Below are 24038 nucleotides of genomic sequence, written 5' to 3'. Positions count from 1 at the left end.
GATCTGCAAAAAAATGCGGCATGCACATGGTCCACATTCGTATTTTGTGGATCTGCGGTTTGCAGACCATAAAACGGATACGGTTGTGTGCATGAGGCTTCTCACAAAAATAGAAGCTGACTGGAGACATATCTAGGCTACACAGAAATCTTGGCTGTGGTACCTAATCTGCAAACAAACACTGAACTGAAGCCTAGTAAAGTGAATAGAGTCACTCAATTAATGGAAACATAAAAAAATTATACGGCCACACAAAAAACGAAAGTGATTTTATCGTGAAAAACTATTATACCATACCAAAACAGTAAAAATTTGGTATCGCTATAATCGTAATTGGCCAGGAGAATACAGATAACATGGCAATTCTAATATATGGTGGATGCCATAAATAATAATAATAATAATAATAATAATAAAAATTATTTCAGAATTGCTGGTGTTTTGTTCATCCTGTCTCTCAAAAAAATGGTACTAAAGAAAACCAGAGCTTGTCCCACAAAAAAACAAGCACTCACACAGCTTCGTGGCAAAGAAATAAATAAAAGGTATGGGCCTTAGAAAATGGTGGCAGATAAACAAAAAATATTGTTTATTGCGCAAAATCGGAAAAACAGAAAAAACAATATCAATCTGATATGCCTGTAATTAGAGTTGAGCGAACCTGCCAAAAGGGGTTTGGGGTTTAAGTAAATTATGTAATGGATTCCGTTCTCACAGAATCCGTAACGTAATTCAATGCCGGCATGCAAAAACGGATTGCCTTTAGAGGCATTCCATCATAATACAAGTGTATGGACAGCAGAACGGAACTCTCGAAGCTGGCCATACACTTGTATTATGCGGCATGCCAACATTGAATTACGTGATGGATTCAGAGAGAACGGAATTACGTAATTCACTTAAACCCCGAACCCAATCTCAGCCTGCCAAAAGGCAGGTCGCTCAACTGTACCTGTAATCATACTGACCTATAGAAAAAAGGTAGTACAATGGGTAGTCACTTTAAAAAAAAGATTGCTTGGCCCTCACTTTTCCTAAAATCAATGAAAGTGCAGAGGGTGCAACAGCTGCCGAGAGAGCGGAGCCTCTAGGCGTAACGGCAACGCCCACGTTGCTCCTAGAAGCTCATTTATTACATTAAAACATAATTTTTCTCAGCAATGCGGACACGTGAACATGGGACCAAAACAGGTGCCTTCAGCTGCCAAGCGCACATGTAACAGATCAGCCAGTGTCATAGGTACAAATCTGCTGACAGATGCCCTTTAATATACTATATCTTGTAATGGAAAACAGTAACAAATTCTTAAGTGTAGTGAAATTGAAAAAAGAAGAACGCACAATTCTGAAATGTTTTTGGGGTTTTGTTCTTACAGTTTTGATTGTGTGCTAAAAATCACATGAAAACCTTATTCTGTGGGTAAGTATGATTGCAATGATACCAAACTTATGTAGTTTTTTATTGTTCTTCTACATTAAAAAAATAAAAACCTTTGAAAAAATAAATGTTTTCTTTGCATTCTGTGACACAGTGAGAGGTTTGGTCTGGGAAAACAGGTATTTTCCTCCCAGCATGTGCTGCTGGGCTGATTTACAGCCAGGTGAGTTCAAATACCGGATAGGATTTTAAAGGCCAGTCCGGGTTTTGGAAGCACCTGGCTGTCCTTAAATAGGCAGCTGGGCTCAGAAGCCATGTCTCTGTGTTGGGATCTGGGAGCCTTGTGTCTAGATGAAGGCTTGATACCTGTTTGGCATGAAAACAGGTTGGTGCTGCTATCAGCACGGACTCTTTGAGGCAGAATTGCCGCATGGTGTGAATTACCACCAACACCGCAAGGTGACTTTTTGTTTGAATATGACTGCTTGTTTTGTCACTTGCCTAAAGTGTGAATAAAACACTGAACAGTTTGATCCAAAGAACTTGTCGTTGCCTCTATACGGCGTCCGCTAATCCTGTCTATACCAGAGCGAGTCCCCACAATTGCTATATTCTGAAACCCATAACTCCCTCATCAGAGCTGTGTGAGGGCTTGTTTTTTGGGGGGCTGTAGCTTTTATTGGTACCATATTGGGGTATAACACAAATTTTTGATAACTTTTTACATCAATTATTTGAGCGGGACAAGGTGACCAATTTTTTTGTTTCACTATAGCTTTCACCACAAAGGAAAAATATTTTTGTAATTTAATAGTTTGGTCATTTTTGGACATGTTAATACCCATTATGTTTATATTTTACTGTTTATTTATTTTTATATGTGAATTTTTTATATTTTTATATATTTTTTCTCCCCTTAGGAGACTTAAACATGCCATCTTCTAATTGCCTTTACCATAGACTGCAATAAAACAGTATATGAGCATCGCAATTTAGGCTACTTTCACATTAGCGTTTTTTGTGGATCCGTCATGGATCTGCAAAAACGCTTACGTTACAATAATACAACCGCATGCATCCGTCAAGAACGGATCCGGTTGTATTATGTCTTCTATAGCCGTCTTGAACACCATTGAAAGTCAATGAGGGACGGATAAGTTTTCTATTGTGTCAGAGAAAACGGATCCATTCCCATTGACTTACATTGTGTGCCAGGACGGATCCGTCTTGCTCCGCACCACATCGCGGACAGAAAAACGCTGCATGCAGTGTTTTGGTGTCCGCCTCCAGAGCGGAATGGTGACTGAACGGAGGCATACTGACGCATTCTGAGGGGATCCTTTTCCATTCAGAATGAATTAGGGCAAAACAGATCCATTTTGGACCGCTTGTGAGAGCCCTGAACGGATCTCAGAAACGCAAAGCCAAAACAATAGTGTGAAAATAGCCTTAGTTGTGGGGACTCTGATTGGAAGGCTGTCTAACCACTAGAAAAGGCAGGGCACATGCCCAACCGGCCATGGGCTATTGCAGTTGGGTAAAGTTATCCCCCTATCCCCAGTATAGGAAATAACTATCGGTGAGGGGATCTAATAGTTATTCCCAATTCTGTGAATAAGAGATAACATTACACAAACGCAATAACCCTTTCATTTAACATTTGGCCATTACTAAAAAGTTATCAATAAAAAAAAACTGTGAAAATCGACCCTGTAAATGTCATTAAAACTGCAAAATATTATATGTGATATCAGTCTCAGACAAAAGCCAGTCTGCCCTAAAGGGGAAAAAAATTCTTCCTGACCCCATGTAGCAATTAGACTGGATCAAGGATTTTCTATATTACATAAGTGTTTATGTTGATTTATTAGGTTGATTTATAGAGGTTTCCGGTTGTGTCAGGTTATCCTCTATCCACAGCGGCAGGATTCCCACCGATCTAATAGTTATACTCTATCTTGTGGATAGGGGATAACTTGATACAACCAGAATGTCCCTTTAATTTTGTAACAGACACGGAGAACCCGAGTATCACACAAGCTGAACACAGCCAGACTCCATTGCAGCCATATCTAATGGAAGCCTCACTATACTATGGTTCTATCTCCTGAAGGAGGATGTAAAAGGTATAAAATGTAAAGTAATTGCTTTGACTTACGGACTTGTGTCTTCAGACGAAGGAGGCATCAGTTTGAGCAGGACAAGTCTGAGACTGATCGGCTAGTAGTAAATCCTGCATATTATCTTAGGAATCCTCATAGATGTTACTCCAATGAATACAAAGGGAGTTCACGGCATAAAGAGATTTCAACTTTTTTTTATGAGATGCAGTCACGGGAGTAACCAAAACAACACCGGACGGGACCTTCGCTAAACATGTTTTTCTTCTTTTGTGTTTATTTGTTTTTGTTTTACTTCCAGTTGCAATTTACTTCCAATGCTAAATGCAAACACAGTACATTCCAATTTTATAGATCGTGGCGTCATTAACAACTATTATACCATTTCCACCTGAAGGACTATTGGTTTTGAGTTCTTCTCTGATGTGCTGTTATGGTCGTTCATACTAAAAACGAATGTGGCTGAGGATAAAAGCTGCCAGTCACATCAGTTTTTGCATCGGTCTTCTCATTAAAGGCCATTTTTTGGTTACTGTTTACCAATTTGTTTGTAGGATGACTATATGGCATTTACTAACATAACCTTTGTTGAAACTCTGTGTCATTTTCTATATTTCATAAGGTAGGCACCCTTGTTTGCCAAGTCTTTTGTGCAGTGCACACAAAGGTCCCATCCATAAAATTGCTGCTGATAGAGGATCATGTGACCAGGCAAATCACCGCCGTGTGATGTCTCCGCCATTCAAACTCACTGCACCTGCACTTGCACTGCTGGGGGTGTGCAGGTGCAGTGTGTTTGAATGGAGTAGACTCAGTGATGTGTCTGGTCACAAAACCCTCCATCTCTGCGGCCATCTTATGGATAGGACCTCCTTTAGGACAGCACAGAAGATTTGCCCATCAAAGGGACACGTCTTATGAAATATAGAAAGCGGCACAGAATATCAACAGGGGCTACATATAGTCATCGTATATACACATTGGTCACAAGTAGCCAGAAAATGGCCAACCCCTTTAACGTTAACAAGTCCATTTCACCACCACTGAAGTTAAGAGGGTAAAATAACTTTTTAAATTTTTTTTTTATTTTTTTATTAAAGGGTTATCCTTAGGGATGAGCGAATCGACTTCGGATGAAACATCCGAAGTCAATTTGCATAAAACTTCGCTTCAATACTGTATGGAGCGAGTGCTCCTTACAGTATTAGAATGTGTTGGCTCCTATTAGCCGAAGTTAGTCTCGCAAGACTTCGCATAATAACTTCATAAATTAATTTCTACTATAAAAAAACATTTCCCGAACTCTGGTTCGGTTCCAAGGTACCAAAAAATAAATATATATATATATATATATATATATATATACAGTCGTGGCCAAAAGTTTTGAGAATTACATAAATATTGGAAAAGTTGCTGCTTAAGTTTTTATAATAGCAATTTGCATATACTCCAGAATGTTATGAAGAGTGATCAGATGAATTGCATAGTCCTTCTTTGCCATGAAAATTAACTTAATCCCAAAAAAAACTTTCCACTGCATTTCATTACTGTCATTAAAAGGACCTGCTGAGATCATTTCAGTAATAGTCTTGTTAACTCAGGTGAGAATGTTGACGAGCACAAGGCTGGAGATCATTATGTCAGGCTGATTGGGTTAAAATGGCAGACTTGACATGTTAAAAGGAGGGTGATGCTTGAAATCATTGTTCTTCCATTGTTAACCATGGTGACCTGCAAAGAAACGTGTGCAGTTATCATTGCGTTGCATAAAAATGGCTTCACAGGCAAGGATATTGTGGCTACTAAGATTGCACCTCAATCAACAATTTATAGGATCATCAAGAACTTCAAGGAAAGAGGTTCAATTCTTGTTAAGAAGGCTTCAGGGCGTCCAAGAAAGTCCAGCAAGCGCCAGGATCGTCTCCTAAAGAGGATTCAGCTGCGGGATCGGAGTGCCACCAGTGCAGAGCTTGCTCAGGAATGGTAGCAAGACTTTTGGAAGATGGCCTGGTGTCAAGAAGGGCAGCAAAGAAGCCACTTCTCTCCAAAAAAAACATCAGGGACAGATTGATCTTCTGCAGAAAGTATGGTGAATGGACTGCTGAGGACTGGGGCAAAGTCATATTCTCCGATGAAGCCTCTTTCCGATTGTTTGGGGCATCTGGAAAAAGGCTTGTCCGGAGAAGAAAAGGTGAGCGCTACCATCAGTCCTGTGTCATGCCAACAGTAAAGCATCCTGAGACCATTCATGTGTGGGGTTGCTTCTCATCCAAGGGAGTGGGCTCACTCACAATTTTGCCCAAAAACACAGCCATGAATAAAGAATGGTACTAAAACACCCTCCAACAGCAACTTCTTCCAACAATCCAACAGTTTGGTGAAGAACAATGCATTTTCCAGCATGATGGAGCACCGTGCCATAAGGCAAAAGTGATAACTAAGTGGCTCGGGGACCAAAACATTGACATTTTGGGTCCATGGCCTGAAAACTCCCCTGATCTTAATCCCATTGAGAACTTGTGGTCAATCCTCAAAAGGCGGGTGGACAAACAAAAACCCACTAATTCTGACAAACTCCAAGAAGTGATTATGAAAGAATGGGTTGCAGTAACGGGGTGCCGAAGGCGCACTCGGTCTCCCATCAGCCGCAGACCTGCTGCTTAGCTTCGGGAGCGAGGATCTGTGTTTGACCTTGTTCCCAGGGCAGCTTTGCTAGCTGGGAGGCCCCCTGCTCCTAGGTCTGCCTTGAGCGCCAAGCTGATCACTCGGTGCTCGACTGGTCGGTCTGTCGGTCATGTGATGCTGGCCACGTCACATGACCCTCACTCCCCACTATAAATACAGGCAGCCTGCTGGCCACAGGTTTCTTGTTAATTTTAGGTATCTGGTGATTGTTTTGTTCCTGCATACTTACCTGATCCTGTGTTCCCTGACGATTCTCTGCCTGCTCCTCCTGTACTGCGCATCTCTCCTGGTATCCTAACCCCGCTTCCACCTGACGATTCTTTGCGGACTCCTGTTGTACTTTGTTTCTCTCCTGGTATTTGACCTCGGCTTTTCCTGACTATTCTCTGCTCATTCCTTAGTACTTGTCACGGAACCATGAACCAGACGTACAACAAGGGATAAGTGAAAATAAGAAGGCTTTATTGAAAATAAAGCTGTAAAGCAAAAGTCCAAACGGAAGGCGAAACCGAAGCAGAGTCTTTGCGAAGCCAGAGGTCAGGAACCAGAAGGGTAGTCAGACGAAGCCAGGATCAGGAACCAGCAGGGTAGTCAGACGAAGCCAGGATCAGGAACCAGCAGGGTAGTCGGACGAAACCAGGATCAGGAACCAGCAGGGTAGTCGGACGAAACCAGGATCAGGAACCAGAAGCAGCAGCAGTCTAGAAGCATGTGAACACAGGAGGACCAAGCGAGGAACTGAAGCCACAGACCTCCTATATATATGAGCTAGACATCCAGCTCCTCCCAGTGGGAAGGAGGAGCCGCAGGGTGGGAGGCTACAAGAAACCCAGAAACCAAGATGGCCGCCAGCACATGTCAAACGAAGGAGAACAGCAAGAAGGTAAGACCATGACAGTACCTCCCCCTCAAGGGCCCCTCCTCCGCGAAGTAAAGAACGGTTTCTGAGGGAAGCGTGCGTGGAAGGCTCGGAGCAAGGCAGGAGCATGGACATCTGCGGAGGGAACCCAGGAACGCTCCTCTGGACCATAACCACGCCAATGGACCAAAAACTGCACCCGACCGCGGACCAGGCGTGAGTCCAGGATATTGCTCACCTCATACTCCTCACGATTACCCACTTGGACCGGACGAGGCCGAGGAACCGAGGAAGTAAAACGATTACACACCAGTGGCTTCAACAGGGAGACATGAAACACGTTGGAGATCCGCATGCCAGGAGGAAGCGCAAGGGCATAGGCTACCGGGTTTACCCTGCGAAGCACTCGGAAGGGACCAACAAAGCGAGGCGCCAGCTTGGGAGTGGACACTCGAAGGTTGAGGTTGCGGGTGGACAACCATACACGGTCTCCGACCTGGTAGGAAGGTACAGGCGCTCGTCTGCGATCAGCCTGGAGTCTCTGGCGCTGCGCAGAGACCTCAAGGGACTTCTGGATCAGTACCCAAGAAGCACGTAGGACGGAAAGGTGATCCTCCACAGCCGGAATATCCTGGGGAGAGAATACCTCCGGTAACACGGCAGGTTGGAACCCATAATTGGCCATGAAGGGAGACGTCCCAGAGGAAGAGTTCACCGCCGTGTTCCTGGCAAACTCAGCCCAAGGCAGGAGGTCAACCCAATTGTCTTGGTGATCGGAGACATAGCAACGAAGGAATTGCTCCAAGGCCTGATTGGATCGTTCTGCGGCCCCATTGGACTGAGGGTGGTAGGCCGAGGAGAAGGAGAGATGAATCCCCAACTGGGAGCAAAAGGCGCGCCAGAACCTGGACACAAACTGACTCCCCCGATCCGACACAATCTCCTTGGGCAAACCGTGCAACCGGAAGACCTCCCTGGCAAAAATCGTGGCCAACTCTTGTGCAGAGGGTAACTTCTTGAGAGGAACACAGTGGCACATTTTGGAAAACCGATCCACAATCATGAGAATGACCGTATGGCCTCGGGATGCAGGGAGGTCCACAATGAAATCCAACCCCAGGTGTGACCATGGGCGCTCCCCGGTGGCTATGGGTTGCAGAAGGCCCAACGGAAGGTGCCGAGGGGACTTACTCTGGGCACAAACGGAGCATGCCGCTACATATGCGGCGATGTCGGAACGTAGGGAAGGCCACCAGAACAGACGTGAAACAGCCCAGGACAGCTGATTCTTTCCAGGATGCCCCGCGGTCTTGGAGTTATGGTAGGTTCGCAACAACCGAGTGCGCAACTCCTCAGGCACAAAACATCTGCCGTTGGGTCTCCCAGAGGGAGCACCAGATTGAGCCGCCAAAATCTGCTCACCCAGGGGAGAGGTCAGGCTGGTGCGAATGGCGGCCAAGATCTGATTCGGAGGTATGACCGAAGTCGGAATCGACTCCTCCCTGGACAGCTCGGAGTACTGCCGTGATAAGGCATCCGCCCTGATGTTCTTGGAACCGGGTAGGTAGGAGACCACGTAATTAAAACGTGACAAGAACAGAGCCCATCTGGCCTGACGTGGTGTCAATCTCTTGGCCTCAGAAAGGTAGGTCAGATTCTTGTGGTCCGTCAGGATGAGAACCGGAACCACCGAACCCTCGAGCAAGTGCCTCCATTCTTTAAGGGCCTGCACGATGGCCAATAACTCCCTGTCACCAATCTGATAGTTGCACTCCGCGGAAGACAGTTTCCGGGAGTAAAACCCACAAGGAAGCAGAGGACCCTCTGGTGTTCTACGCTGAGACAGAAGGGCGCCTACTCCCGTCTCAGACGCGTCCACCTCGAGGACAAAGGGCAACCCAGGGTTGGGATGCGACAGAATCGGAGCCGACACAAAGGCGGACTTTAGAGCCTCAAAAGCTCGGATGGCCTCGAGCGGCCAGACCTGGGAATTACTGCCCTTCCTGGTCAGATCCGTGAGAGGCTTGGCTAGCATGGAAAAGTCCCTGATGAACTTCCGATAATAATTGGCGAAGCCCAAAAAGCGCTGCAAGGAACGAAGACCACTGGGCTGGGGCCACTGTAAGACAGCCGAAACCTTCTCAGGATCCATGGAGAACCCCTCAGCGGAAATGATGTAACCTAAGAAGGTTACCTGGGATCGGTGAAATTCGCATTTCTCAAGCTTACCGAACAGCTTGTTCTCTCGTAACCGTTGCAACACTCGTCTGACATCCAGAATGTGGGCCTCCATGGATTCAGAATATACCAAGATGTCATCCAAATAGACCACCACACACTGCTGCAACAGGTCACGGAAAACATCGTTGATGAATTCCTGAAAGACTGCGGGCGCATTGCACAACCCAAAGGGCATAACCAAGGATTCATAATGACCGGTCCTGGTGTTAAACGCGGTCTTCCACTCATCGCCCGCCTTGATCCTTACCAGGTTATATGCCGCCCTCAGGTCGAGTTTGGTAAAGACCGTGGCCCCTTTAAGGCGATCGAACAGCTCGGAAATCAAGGGTATCGGGTAAGCGTTCTTGATCGTGATGCGATTGAGACCCCTGTAATCGATGCAAGGCCTCAACTCACCGCCCTTCTTTTTCACAAAGAAAAATCCAGCCCCTGCCGGGGACGAGGATTTGCGAATGTGTCCGCGTGAAAGCGCCTCCCTCACGTACTCCTCCATGGCCTCATTCTCCGCTACCGACAGTGGATAGACTTTGCCACGAGGAGGAACGGCACCAGATTGTAACTCTATGGCACAATCGTATGGGCGGTGCGGAGGTAGGGCAACCGCGTGCACCTTATCGAATACATCCCGGTACTCCTCGTATTCAGGAGGCAACAGAGAGTCCGAGGAAGTACACAGCAACTTGACAGACCCATGGATGCAACTAGCCCCACACTGCGGTGACCACGAGAGGATCTCGGCCGATCTCCAATCGAAAGTCGGATTATGCTTCCGGAGCCAGGGGTACCCCAAGACCACCGAGTAGTGTGGAGACGAAATAACCTGGAGGCAGACCGACTCTCTGTGAACGGCACCAATGGCTATCCCCACTGGAAGGGTCTCATGAGTCACGTGTGGCGGCAGAAGAGGTCTGCCGTCTATCGCCTCAAGAGCCAGTGGGGAACCTCGAGCCTGCAGAGGAATGGAATTGGCGGCAGCGAACACATTATCAATGAACAAACCACCAGCACCAGAGTCCACCAACGCCTGGGTCGTCACCGAGCCCCCGACCCAGGAGAGGACAACAGTGATCAGTGGTTTGTCAACACGGGAAACCGGGGACGAGGAGACTCCACCCAAGATCTGCCCCCGACAGGATCTCAGGTGCGAGCGTTTCCCGGACGGTTCGGACATGCCAACCGAAAATGCCCACCGAGACCACAGTACATGCATCGGCCCTCGCGTCTCCGGAGTACCCTCTCCCCCTCGGACAGGCGAGCAAACCCCAGCTGCATGGGTTCACCCCCAGACAAGTCATCCCCAGGAGGCGTGGGAGGAGAGGGAGGCACGGGTGGGACAGCAAACGTAGGCGCCAATCTGTTAGAAAACCTCCGCAGGCTCTCCTTAAAGGAAGGTCTCTCCCTGAGTCTGGTGTCAATCAAAATCAGGAAAGAAATAAGAGACTCGAGCTCCACTGGTAGGTCCTTAGCTGCAACCTCATCCTTCAAGGCATCCGAGAGACCATGAGAGAAAGCAGCGACCAGAGCCTCATTATTCCAGCCCACCTCTGCTGCCAGGGTACGAAACTCAATGGCGTATTCAGCTACGGATCGTGAACCCTGTCTGATGGACATAAGGAGCTTCGCAGCAGAGGCAGCACGAGCCGGCACATCGAATACCTTCCGAAGAGAAGCAACAAAACCGGAAAACTCGGCAACCACCGGATTGTTGTTCTCCCATAAAGGGCTGGCCCAGGCCAAGGCCTTGTCCGAGAGCAGCGAGATCAAGAAGCCCACCTTTGATCTCTCAGTAGGAAAGGCATGTGGCAGCAACTCGAAATAAATGCCCACCTGGTTAAGGAAACCTCGGCACTGAGTTGGCTCTCCCCCAAAGCGCTGTGGAAGAGGGGCAGAACCGGTAATACCCCGAAACACCGCAGGTGCAACAACAGGTGTCGGGGTAGACTCTGGCGCAACAACCGGAGCGGCAGTAGGAGCGACAACCAACCCATCGGCAACGGGAGCGAAATGAGCCGTGCGTTCAAGCAGGGTTTGCAACGCCACAGCGAACCGACCCAACAGGTGATCCTGCTGATCAAGTCTGGCAACCAGCGTGGGTAGCGAGGATGGCCCTGTACCGTCAGAATTCATGGCTTGGTCCTAATGTCACGGAACCATGAACCAGACGTACAACAAGGGATAAGTGAAAATAAGAAGGCTTTATTGAAAATAAAGCTGTAAAGCAAAAGTCCAAACGGAAGGCGAAACCGAAGCAGAGTCTTTGCGAAGCCAGAGGTCAGGAACCAGAAGGGTAGTCAGACGAAGCCAGGATCAGGAACCAGCAGGGTAGTCAGACGAAGCCAGGATCAGGAACCAGCAGGGTAGTCGGACGAAACCAGGATCAGGAACCAGCAGGGTAGTCGGACGAAACCAGGATCAGGAACCAGAAGCAGCAGCAGTCTAGAAGCATGTGAACACAGGAGGACCAAGCGAGGAACTGAAGCCACAGACCTCCTATATATATGAGCTAGGCATCCAGCTCCTCCCAGTGGGAAGGAGGAGCCGCAGGGTGGGAGGCTACAAGAAACCCAGAAACCAAGATGGCCGCCAGCACATGTCAAACGAAGGAGAACAGCAAGAAAGTAAGACCATGACAGTACTGCGTAGCTCTCTAGGTATTGACCCGGTCCGTTCATGTTCCGTTATTTGTCTTGTCTGTCTTCCCAGTACGTATCCTAAGTTAGGGACTGTCGTCTAGTTGTCCTCTGTCATTAGGACTTGAGAGGCAAGTAGGCAGGGCCAGGGGTGAGGGTGGAGCGCAGTGGTCACTATCCTCCCCCCTGTGTATAGTGTACGTTACCGTCACAGATTAACAGGCCGTAACCTAACCACTGTATCATGAATCCTCTGGTGACCATGTCACTAACCTAAGACCGTGTGCATTCTTTTCCAGAAAATTTTCTTCAACCGAGAGAAACTACGACATAGGGAATCGGGAGTTGCTGGCCATTAAGTGGGCATTTGAGGAGTGGAGGCATTTTCTGGAGGAGGCAAGGCATTGTGTAACTGTTGTCACTGACCATAAGAACCTTATGTTTCTCGAATCTGCTAAGAGGTTGAATCCCCGTCAGGCTAGATGGGCACTGTTTTTTACCTGTTTTGAATTCTCCATTACTTTCAGGCCTGGAAGTAAAAACGTGAAGGCTGATGCATTATCTCGGAGCTTCCATGCCTTTCAGCCTTCAGAGGCACCGCCTGAATCCATCCTACCAGCAAATATCTTCGTAGCAGACTTAACCCAAGATATCTCGGCTCTCATTAAGGCTGAACAACATCTGGCACCGGCAACCACACCAACAGATAAGTTGTTTGTTCCCATACAATTTCGTCTCCAGCTGTTGGGTGAGTGTCATGATTCTGCCTTTTGTGGACATCCTGGTTTTGAGGGCACTAGAGAGCTGGTTTCTAGATCCTATTGGTGGCCCACTCTATTTAGGGATGTCAAGTCCTACGTGTCAGCCTGTGAGGTTTGTGCTAGGTCTAAGACACCTAGGACTCGCCCTGCTGGTAACCTACGACCCCTACCCATTCCCAGTAGACCCTGGTCCCATATCTCGATGGACTTTATTACCGACCTGCCGCCGGCGGAGGGTAAGACTGTGGTTTGGGTAGTGGTCGATAGGTTTAGCAAGATGGTTCATTTCATTCCTCTGTCTAAACTCCCGAATGCCAAGACCCTGGCATCTATTTTTGTGAAAGAAATTGTAAGGTTACATGGTATCCCGGAAAATATTGTATCTGACAGGGGTGTGCAGTTTGTGTCCAAATTTTGGAGGGCTTTTTGTCAAAGATGTCAGATTTCGTTGCCTTTTTCCTCCGCCTACCACCCTGAGAGTAATGGGCAGACTGAACGCCTTAATCAGTCTGTGGAACAATTATGTGGTCGTATGTTGCTGATGACCAGCAATTATGGGTTAAATACCTTCCGTTGGCTGAATTTGCTTTTAATAACCGTGTTAATTCTTCTGCTGGGGTCTCCCCTTTCTTTTGTAACCATGGTTTTCATCCCCGTTTTCATTCTAGGTCATCCATCTCCTCCTCTAACCCTGAGGCGGATAGGCTCTCTTCTGAACTGTGCAAAGTTTGGGCCCGGGTTCAAATGTACCTAGAAAAGGCTCAAAGTTCTCAAAGACTCAAAGCCAATAGGAAACGTTCAAGGGGCACAAATTTTCTGGTTGGGGATAAGGTGTGGTTATCCTCCAAGAATCTCTCTCTCAAGGTAGATTCTAAAAAATTTGCTCCTCGTTTTATTGGACCATATAAGATCATGGAGGTGATTAACCCAGTATCGTTCAGGTTGGAGCTGCCCGAGTCATTCCACATTCATAATGTGTTCCATAAATCTCTACTTAAAAGATATGTTGAACTAGTAGTACCATCAAAAGCCTCGCCTCTGCCGGTTCTTATTAATGATGCTGTTGAGTATGTGGTGTCTAAAATAGTGGATGTCAGGAAGGTGCGTAATTCCTTGCAGTACCTGATTCACTGGAAGGGGTATGGACCTGAAGAGAGATCTTGGGTACCTGCCAGGGAGGTTCATGCTCCTAGACTTGTTCGAAAATTTCATTTAGAACACCCTGAAAGGCCATCGCCTGAAGTCTTGGGTCCGGTGGCCCCTCGTAAAAGGGGGGGTACTGTAACGGGGTGCCGAAGGCGCACTCGGTCTCCCATCAGCCGCAGACCTGCTGCTTAGCTTCGGGAGCGAGGATCTGTGTTTGACCTTGTTCCCAGGGCAGCTTTGCTAGCTGGGAGGCTCCCTGCTCCTAGGTCTGCCTTGAGCGCCGAGCTGATCACTCGGTGCTCGACTGGTTGGTCTGTCGGTCATGTGATGCTGGCCACGTCACATGACCCTCACTCCCCACTATAAATACAGGCAGCCTGCTGGCCACAGGTTGCCTGTTAATTTTAGGTATCTGGTGATTGTTTTGTTCCTGCATACTTACCTGATCCTGTGTTCCCTGACGATTCTCTGCCTGCTCCTCCTGTACTGCGCATCTCTCCTGGTATCCTAACCCCGGCTTCCACCTGACAATTCTTTGCGGACTCCTGTTGTACTTAGTTTCTCTCCTGGTATTTGACCTCGGCTTTTCCTGACTATTCTTTGCTCATTCCTTAGTTCTGCGTAGCTCTCTAGGTATTGACCCGGTCCGTTCACGTTCCGTTATTTGTCTTGTCTGTCTTCCCAGCACGTATCCTAAGTTAGGGACTGCCGTCTAGTTGTCCCCTGTCATTAAGACTTGCGAGGCAAGTAGGCAGGGCGAGGGGTGAGGGTGGAGCGCAGTGGTCACTATCCTCCCACCTGTATGTAGTGTACGTTACCGTCACAGTTGCTATCAGTCAGGAATTGGCCCAGAAGTTGATTGAGAGCATGCCCAGTCGAATTGCTGAGGTCCTGAAAAAGAAGGGCCAACACTGGAAATACTGACTCTTTGCATAAATTTCATGTAATTGTCGATAAAAGCCTTTGAAACGTATGAAGTGCGTGTAATTATGTTTCACTACATCACAGAAACAACTGAAACAAAAATCTAAAAGCAGTTTAGCAGCAAACTTTGTGAAAACTAATATTTGTGTCATTCTCAAAACTTTTGGCCACGACTGTATATATATATATATATATATATATATAACCATCATAAAATGGTTAAAAAATTAACTAGCTTATTTCACCTCGCTAATCGCCTGCTGGTGCTGTTCTGACGATGCACAGGTTCTCGATGAGGTCCAACACCTGCTCCAGTTTCAACAACGCAGAAACTGGCTGGAAAAGCTAATCAGCGAATCACTGGCTGTGGCGGGTCATGGCTGTAGACAGTGATTGGCTGAACGGTATTCCCTGCCATGTCAGGACTGAAGCAGGAAGTGGAGCTCAAGCAGAGACCTAAGCACCATCGGAATGGCAGCTGCGGAGGAATGGCGAGGTATGGCCACGGGAAGATATTTTTTTTTTTGCAGCAGAATAACCCTTTAAGAAATAAATGGGATGATGGATGGAATGTCTGACAATCTATAGACCCAGTTTTGCTTTTTTTAACCACCTATGAGTCATCATGACAGTGAAGGTGCTGGGGTGGCTGATGTGTCCTTACCTTGAAGACGCCGGAATCTTCTCATCACTGTAGTACTCTTCTTCTTCATCTTTTCAGGCTTAGGCCTACAAAATATGTTTCAGGCAACCAAATGATAAAATATTATGTATAATGTATGATTTATATACGTATGTGACTTATACTGAACATTCCTCAATTGGTCTACTTGTGTGGCACCAACATGACAAAATATAAAGTTAAAGAGGACCTTTCACCGATTATTACCCTATGAACTAACTATACAGACATGTAGAGCGGCGCCCGGGGATCTCACTGCACTTACTATTATCCCCGGGCGCCGCTCCGTTCTCCTGTTATGCCCCCCGGTATCTCCGCTCACTAAGTTATGGTAGGCAAAGATTCCAGTCCCTAAGTTATGGTAGGCGGAGTCTGCCCTAGCGCTGGCCAATCGCAGCGCAGAGCTCACAGCCTGGGAGGTTATTTTCTCCCAGGCTGTGAGCTCTGCAATGCGATTGGCCAGCGCTACAGAAGAACAAGGGCAGACTCCGCCTACCATAACTTAGGGAACGGAGATACCGGAGGACATAGCATGAGAACGGAGCGGCGCCCGGGGATAATAGTAAGTGCAGTGAGATCCCCGGGCGCTGCTCCACATGTCTGTATAGTTAGTTCATAGGGTAATAATCGGTGAAAGGTCCTCTTTAAAGGGGCTAAGTCACCTTAAAGGGAATCTGCCACCAGTAATTGCTGATTCCTAACAGCTCCAGCACATGCCGATGAGTCCTGATGATACTCATGGGCTCCCCCCTGCTCTCCTCACCCCCTGCCACTGATTGACAGTTTTCCCCAACTGAAATCACCTGTGGATGAGGAGCTCAGCAGTGTAAGGACTCAGCAGCATGCACTGGAGCTGTCAGCAAAACAGCTGTGCAATTTAAAGAGAGTGACCCAGTGTTCTGCTATGGACATCTGTCCAGGGTTGCCATATGGAACAGAAGACCGGCACTTCACAGGTGGAATCTTCAAACTTTTATTTCAGCATAGGAGGAAATAGCACAGATGCGACACGTGTTTCGGCTCAGGTGTGAGCCTTTGTCAAGCATAATGAACTATTGCATGAAACACCTTTAAATAGGCCGCCTACATGGGCGTCGAACGTGATGAAGTCACATCACCATGGGAACGGAGATACAAATCATAAGGTGCAACAATTCTCTACATTGTTGCAACAAGGTACTATGCTGTATGTGATACAATTACATCTTTAAGAGTATTACAGAAAAGAGAAATCAATAGTAGACATGGGATACAATAAATCTAGAAATTACAATAAACATATTCAATGTAATGATAATAATAATCATCTATTTGAGAACTAAATAACCCACTGGCTGTCTCAAAATATCAACATATTAAATCTTGCTGCTCTTTTTTCTTTTTTCAGATGCTTTATTATTTTCATTTTCTCTGTGACTGAATGAATAAAGAATATATATAGTACATTAAAAATGTAATTACAGTAGAATTTCCTATTGGATCTTACAGGAATGCACTCAAATCATATTCTCGATTTAAACCTTTCGGTTCAATGGTCTGCAGGGTGTGAATCCAAAAACTTTCACGTTTTTTCAGTAATAGCAACCTGTTGCCACCTCTGCGTGGTGGCAGTACCTGCTCAATTATTTGAAACCTTAATTGTGAGACATTGTGAGCACACCTGTCAAAATGAAGGTGTCCAGGGTTGCCAACCAGAATTTTTTTTTTCTGGACAACTTATCCCAAAATCACAGACAGACATTTTTTTACAGACAAATTGGAAAACCATAATGAATACTAAAGATTATAAGTTACCCATGTCTATAGCTCAATATACTGATTAGTACTCATTACCAGCATTTACTGTGAGCTGTAAAATGCAGATAATCACCACCAAAATAATCTAGTCAAACACCACCAGCCTCAAAAAAATAGGACATAGGGAAAAAGTTGTCTATTTTTACGGACTTTCCAGAAATGTGTGTACGCTTGGCAACGCTGCATCTGTCTCTAGTTTATGCCGCCCTAATGAGGACACCATAAAACCAATGATAGATTTCCTTTCAGAATTAACCTCCGCCAGTAGTCAGCTGATCACCATGGGTCCTGCTTCTCTAACCCCAGTGACTACCTGTTATCATCAGGAGATCACTCATGTGGTTGCTGCATGGGAAATGAAGTATTATATGGTGTCCATTCTGGCACATTCAGGGGGGTTTCAATGGTCCTGAAGTGATAATCTCTTAACAGCGATGGTCTAAAGATGACCATAGACATGAAATAGCTTTTTTGAGGCCCTGCACAGTTAGCTTTACAACTTATTTTAATGAGTGGCAAGAAGCTGTGCAGGGATTGCCTCTCCACTCTTTGTCACCCAGCACCAGAAAGAGACTCCCTTTTAGGCCTCTTTCACACGAGCGTGTCCGGATAAGGTCCGGATGCGTTGCAGCAAACCCGCGCGAGTAGGTACCCAATTGCAGTCAGTTTTGACTGCGATTGCGTTCCGTTGTTCAGTTTTTATCGCGCGGGTGCAATGTGTTTTGCACGCGCGTGATAAAAAACTGACTGTGGTACCCAGACCCGAACTTCTTCACAGAAGTTCAGGTTTGGGTTCAAGGTTGTGTAGATTGTATTCAAGGTTGTGTAGAAAGGTCCTTTTCCTCACAGATGAAGACAGAAGAGATGCCGGCTGCGCGAACAAGTGGATTAAGGTGAGTTAAATTATTATTTATTTATTTTTAACCCCTCCAGCCCTATTTTACTTAGCATTCTGTATTCAGAATGCTATTATTTTCCCTTATAATCATGTTATAAGGGAAAATAATAATGATCGGGTCCCCATCCCGATCGTCTCCTAGCAACCGTGCGTGAAAATCGCACCGCATCCGCACTTGCTTGCGGATGCTTGCGATTTTCACACAGCCCCATTCACTTCTATGGGGCCTGCGTTGCTTGAAAAACGCACAAAATAGAGCTTGCTGCGATTTTCACGCAACGCACAAGTGATGCTCATGTGCACAGCCCCATAGAAATGAATGGGTCCGGATTCAGTGCGGGTGCAATGCGTTCACTTCACGCATTGCACCCGCGCGGAAAACTCGCCCGTGTTAAAGGGGCCTTAATCTTTGCTTTGGTGCCCCTTTTCTTTTATAGATACCCCTAATGGTCAGCTTTAGAGCTACAAGACTCTTTCCCGGTGCTATATTTTACACAGTTTAAAACTTCTGAAAAGTAGAGATACTGTAAGATCATGTATCAAGTTACCTGCAGTGTGAAAAACATGATATACTGGACAGCATTGTTGGCTTTCCCAACTTATACCTCTGACGGATTACACAAGATAGTTATATGGCCACATCTGTCGCCAATAGGCTTCTGTGTTAAGAAAATGTATATCCAGCGACATACTGATGTATAGCAGTCCAACAGGCCAAAAGGACACTACAGGTAAATGGGGGCCTATGGATCCAACAGATGTAGGCGTCGGGAGCTTTCTTGAAGCGTATGACAAAAGGACACTGCAAAGCACAGTGTGAAATCAAACATAGTATAACATAAGCCTCTTGCCTTCCGCAATTTGCGGAACGGAACGGGCGGCACATTGTAGAAATGCCTATTCTTGTCCGCAAAACAGACAAGAATAGGACATGCTATAATTTCTTTGTGGGGCCTGCGAACGGATGCGGACAGCACACGGAGTGCTGTCCGCATCTTTTGTGGCCCCATTGAAGTGAATGGGTCCGCACACGAGCCGCAAAAACTGCGGCTCGGATGCAGACCCGAAAAACGGTCGTGTGCATGAGGCCTAAGGCTGAGTTCACACTAGCGTTACGCTTGTCCGGCAGGCTGCTTCAGCTGGGGAACAGCCTGCCGGATCCGTACTAACATTTGCACACATGTGCTGCCGGAAGTCTGCCCTGGCGTGCTGCGCTATTTGTCCGGCCGCCTCTCGGTGCGTTTGCCTTGCTGCAGCCGCATCTCTGGCCCATCCCCATTATAGTGAATGGGGCCGGGGCGGTCTTCCAGCAGCACACGAGTGCAAACGTTAGTACGGATCAGGCAGGCTGTTCAAGCCTAACGCGAGTTCACGTTTCAGTTATTTGGTCAGTTATTTCCATCAGTTAGGCTGGGTTCAGACCTGAGCGTATTTGATATGCGCGTTTAACGCGCGTTTTTGTCGCGCGTTTTTATGCACGTTTTTTGCAATAGTAAACGCGCGTTTGTGTGATTGACTGCAGTGTCCTATGGCCACAAACGCACGTCAAAACGCCCCAAAGAAGCTCACGAACTTGTTTGAGCGTAGGGCGTTTTTCAGCGCGTTCAAACGCGCTGTGAAACGCTCAAGTGAGAACCAGGGCCATAGGGAAGCATTGGTTTTCATGTGTTGAGCGTTTTACAGCGCGTTTGAACGCGCTGTAAAACGCTCAAGTGTGAACCTAGCCTTAGGGTTTGTTTACACGACTGTTGCCCCTCCGTTACTTGAATGGGTCCGCAAATCCGGAGATGCGGAACGGAAGCACGGAACGGAACCCCATGAAAGCACTACGGAGTGCTTCCTGGAATTCTGTTCTGTGCTTCCGCACCGCAAAAATATAGAGCTTACTCTATCTTTTTGTGGAACGGACAGATCGCAGACCCATTCAAGTGAATGGATCCGCGATCCGCATGCGGCTGGCCCACGGTCGGTGCCCGTGCATTGCGGACCGCAATTTGCGGTCCACAGCATGGGCACAGAGGGGCAACAGTCGTGTGAACAAGCCCTTATTGTGATCCAAAACCAGTAGTGAAGCCTACTCAGAGATCAGGTGTAATGATTTGATTTGCACCTATTCTGTGTTTTTGACCCGCACCTGGTTCTGGCTGAACTGTGAACTCAGGCTAATGAAAGCTCCACAAGTGGTATAACTAATAAAAGCCCACATTCTTTTTGTCTCTCAGCATGTGTTGACCCCATATTACATTTGAATATCACAACTGAAACGTACGAATGTAAAACTATAAAATTGTAATCTATGAACACAGATATGTAGTCACAGAATTGGACATCTAATATCAAGACATGACACGAACACACAAACGCACTTGGTGTGCTCACCTCCATGTACAAACAACATCAACCACATTGAAAAGCACAGAAGAAGCACAAATGTATAAAAACACAGCAGCACATCCATGTATGGTACAAAAGATTATTTTCTGTACATTTGATATTGCATTATTTTATGACTAGCAATATAGCTTGTTGTGTGAAAAATACAACAGGCTCCAGAAAATTCTGCTTCCTAATATCACATCACTCTTCCACCTGGATGCTAACCCTGTGTCTCCTGGATATGCCATCACTCTGCCAGAACTATGTCTGTTGGGTATGCCATGACTGCCCCCTGTGTGCCACCACTTTGTCACCTGTATATCACTGTCTGTATGCCAACTGTGCAAAAAATACAGTGGGCTCTGGAAAATCCTTGGTCATTTTTCATGAAACATTAAAATACAAAATATGGATGCATTTGCAGGATAGTAATCCTCCCAGCGCAGGTGCTGGATCCCTCTTCAACATACTGCTTTATTTTTTTAATTTTTTAATAGCTTTATATAGATTACATTGAAAAAATATTCATACCCCTTGAACTTTTTCACGTTATTACACGGTTTTTAAACTTTTTAATACATAAAAATCTAAAAAAGTGTGCTTTATTTAGCCCCCTTTACTCTGATATGGATCTTTTACTCTGGACAGATTTTTTGCGACTGTTGTGTTGCAGTGCAACACCATAGACTAGTATTACAAAATATGTCGCGTGACACATCATCGGGTAGCCCTAGCCTTAAACAGGCAGCTGCTGGCAAAAGATGCTTGTGATTCGACTTAGCCTCACTAGCAAGTATTGTACTATATTTGGATCCCTGGTATTCTGACTTTTGGATTGCCCCTGACTTTGCTCCTGGCTGCCAATTATGCTTCTGACATTATCTCCTGGCACTGACCGCATCTGGTATTTGACTCTGTGTTGGTTCTGATGTATCTCTCTGGTTTGCATTCTGTCCTGATTTTGACTTAGCTTTTGGATTCTCATCTGGTCCTGGTTTTGACCTGTTTATGTTTGACTACTCTCTTACCCCACTAGGATTAGGTCTCTGCGCTTAGTCAAGTTAGGGACCATTGCAAAGTTGTGGGCCACCATTTAGGATGGATTGTACAATTAAAGAGGACCTTTCACCTCTCCTGACATGTCTGTTTTAAAAGCTTCATGCATTCCCCATGTAATAACAATTCTAGAGCATCTATTCTTATGACTCTGTGTTGTGCCACCCTTTATTATTTATACTAGAAGTTATGAATGAAATGCTATTAGCCTTCAGTAAGGGTACAGAGGGAAGGTAACAAGTTGGGGGGTGTACCCGCACAGACGCACTCTATCCAATCAGTGCTGCTATTTGCAGACTGTGCAGGTACACCCCCCAACTGGTTACCTCCTCTCCTTACGCTTACTGAAGGCTAATAGCAATTAATTCATAACTTCTAGTAGAAATAATAAAGGAATGGCAGAGCATTCAGACATAAGAATAGATGCTCTAGATGTCAAGGGAAGTACGGGGAAGCAAAGACAACCAAAGGGAACCACAACTAAAAAGAGACAGACTAAGCCCCAAACCTAGGGAATAAAGAGGTCACCTCCTAGCATTCCCTGATACTCTCCCTAAGCTGCTAACAACATGTGCAAATCTCAATGGTAGTAATGCACATGCACAGGAACCTGAGACTGCTGAAACAATGCACCAAACCCTCAGCTTAGGGAACAGGGAAAGAGGCAACCGGCTCCTTTCAAACTGAAGGAGCTAGTGTCTCCCTGAGGCCTAGTCAGGACAGACACACCAAGAAAAGGGAAAGGACTTAGCTTGAGATGTAACTGGAACAGGAGAACCACCACACAAGCAGAGCACTCCACAGAAGAGCTATCAGCCGCAAGGAAACAAGTGAGAGGCGGAACATATAAAGAGCCACCTGACTGATAATGAGCAGCAGGGGTGGAACCTGTCAGCAACAATGAAAAGAAGAGATCTTTCACATAGACTTCTGAGTCTATCCATCTATGTGACAGTAGCCCCCCTTCTACCGGTGACCTCCAGGCACCCAGGACCAACTTTATCAGGGTGGGCTCTGTGAATGGCCTTCAGAACCCGACTGGCATTCACATCAGTCGCTGGGACCCACATTCTCTCCTCCGGACCGTAACCCTTCCAATGAACGAGGTATTGAAGGGAACCCTGAAGGACACAAGAGTCAACAACTCTGGAAATTTGAAACTCCAGATTCCCCTCAACCAAGACAGGTGGAGGTGGAATGGAAGATGGTACAGAAGGTTCCACATATCTCTTTAACAAAGATTTATGGAAGACATTATGGATCTTCAAAGCTTCCGGAAGTTCAAGGCGAAAAGAAACCGGATTAATAATGGAAGAGATCTTGTATGGACCAATAAATCTTGGACCTAACTTCCAGGATGGCACCTTCAACTTAATGTTCCTAGTGGACAACCACACCAAATCACCAACATTCAGGTCCGGACCACACACCCGTTTCTTGTCAGCCATACGTTTATACCTATCACCATCTTTTTTAAATTGATTTGAATTTTCCGCCAGATAGATGATAAGGAAGAAGCAAATCTCTCTTCATCAGGTATACCAGAGGAACTATTCCCAGAGAACGTACCAAACTGAGGGTGAAATCCATATGCACCAAAAAATGGTGACTTATCAGTGGACTCCTGACGACGGGTTTTCAAAGCAAATTCAGCCAAAGACAAAAATGAGGACCACTCCTCCTGATTCTCAGCAACAAAACATCTCAAATATGTCTTCAGATTCTGGTTAGTGTGTTCAGTTTGTCCGTTCGACTGAGGATCAAAAGCCGAAGAGAAGGACAAACGAATCCCCAGGCGAGTACAGAAAGCCTTCCAGAATCTGGACACAAATTGAGTCCCTCTATCAGACACCACATCAGAGGGAATGTCGTGTAATTTCACAATGTTATCAACAAATGTCCGAGCCAGAGTTTTGGCATTGGGTAAACCAAAAAAATGGAATGAAGTGTACCATCTTACTGAAGCGGTCGACCACCACCAAAATCACTGTCATCCCCGAAGAACTGGGCAAATCGGTGATAAAGTCCATGGACAAGTGCGTCCAGGGACGGGATGGGATGGACAAAGGAAGAAGAGATCCTGAGGGCAAAGTATGAGTCACCTTGGCACGTGCACAGGTCTCACAAGCTGCCACATAGCCCTCAACACTCTTACGTAAACCCGGCCACCAGAATCTCAGAGAAATAAGATCAACAGTGGATCTGCTCCCAGGGTGTCCAGCAAGGACAGTATCATGATGTTCCTTAAACACTTTGTGACGAATCTCAGAAGGAACAAACAACCTCCCTGGGGGACAGGAATCAGGTGCCTCTCCCTGAACTTCCAACACCTCTGCCTCCAGTTCAGGATAGAGGGCGGATACAACCACCCCATCAACCAAAATCGGACCAGGATCCTCAGTATCACCCCCCCAGGGAAGCTACGCGACAAGGCATCCGCCTTGACATTCTTGACCCCAGGACGAAAGTGACAATAAAATTAAAT

At 46.3% G+C, this 24038-nt stretch overlaps 1 protein-coding gene across 1 annotated transcript in view; it reads right to left on the bottom strand.

Moving 5' to 3' along the window:
• LOC121002372 (transient receptor potential cation channel subfamily A member 1-like) overlaps positions 1 to 15463 on the bottom strand; it is a 253721-nt gene extending 238258 nt beyond the window's left edge. Inside the window, exon 1 of the mRNA XM_040433833.1 lies at positions 15409 to 15463. The gene's annotated coding sequence lies outside the window, so the exon portion shown is untranslated. The remainder of the gene's footprint in view (positions 1 to 15408) is intronic.
• Positions 15464 to 24038: the final 8575 nt, after the last annotated feature.

Source organism: Bufo bufo, chromosome 5 (genome assembly GCF_905171765.1).
Source record: "Bufo bufo chromosome 5, aBufBuf1.1, whole genome shotgun sequence".
Lineage (NCBI taxonomy): Eukaryota > Metazoa > Chordata > Amphibia > Anura > Bufonidae > Bufo > Bufo bufo.
Note: the sequence above shows the minus strand (reverse complement) of the source record. Positions and strands in the feature narration are given on the sequence as shown.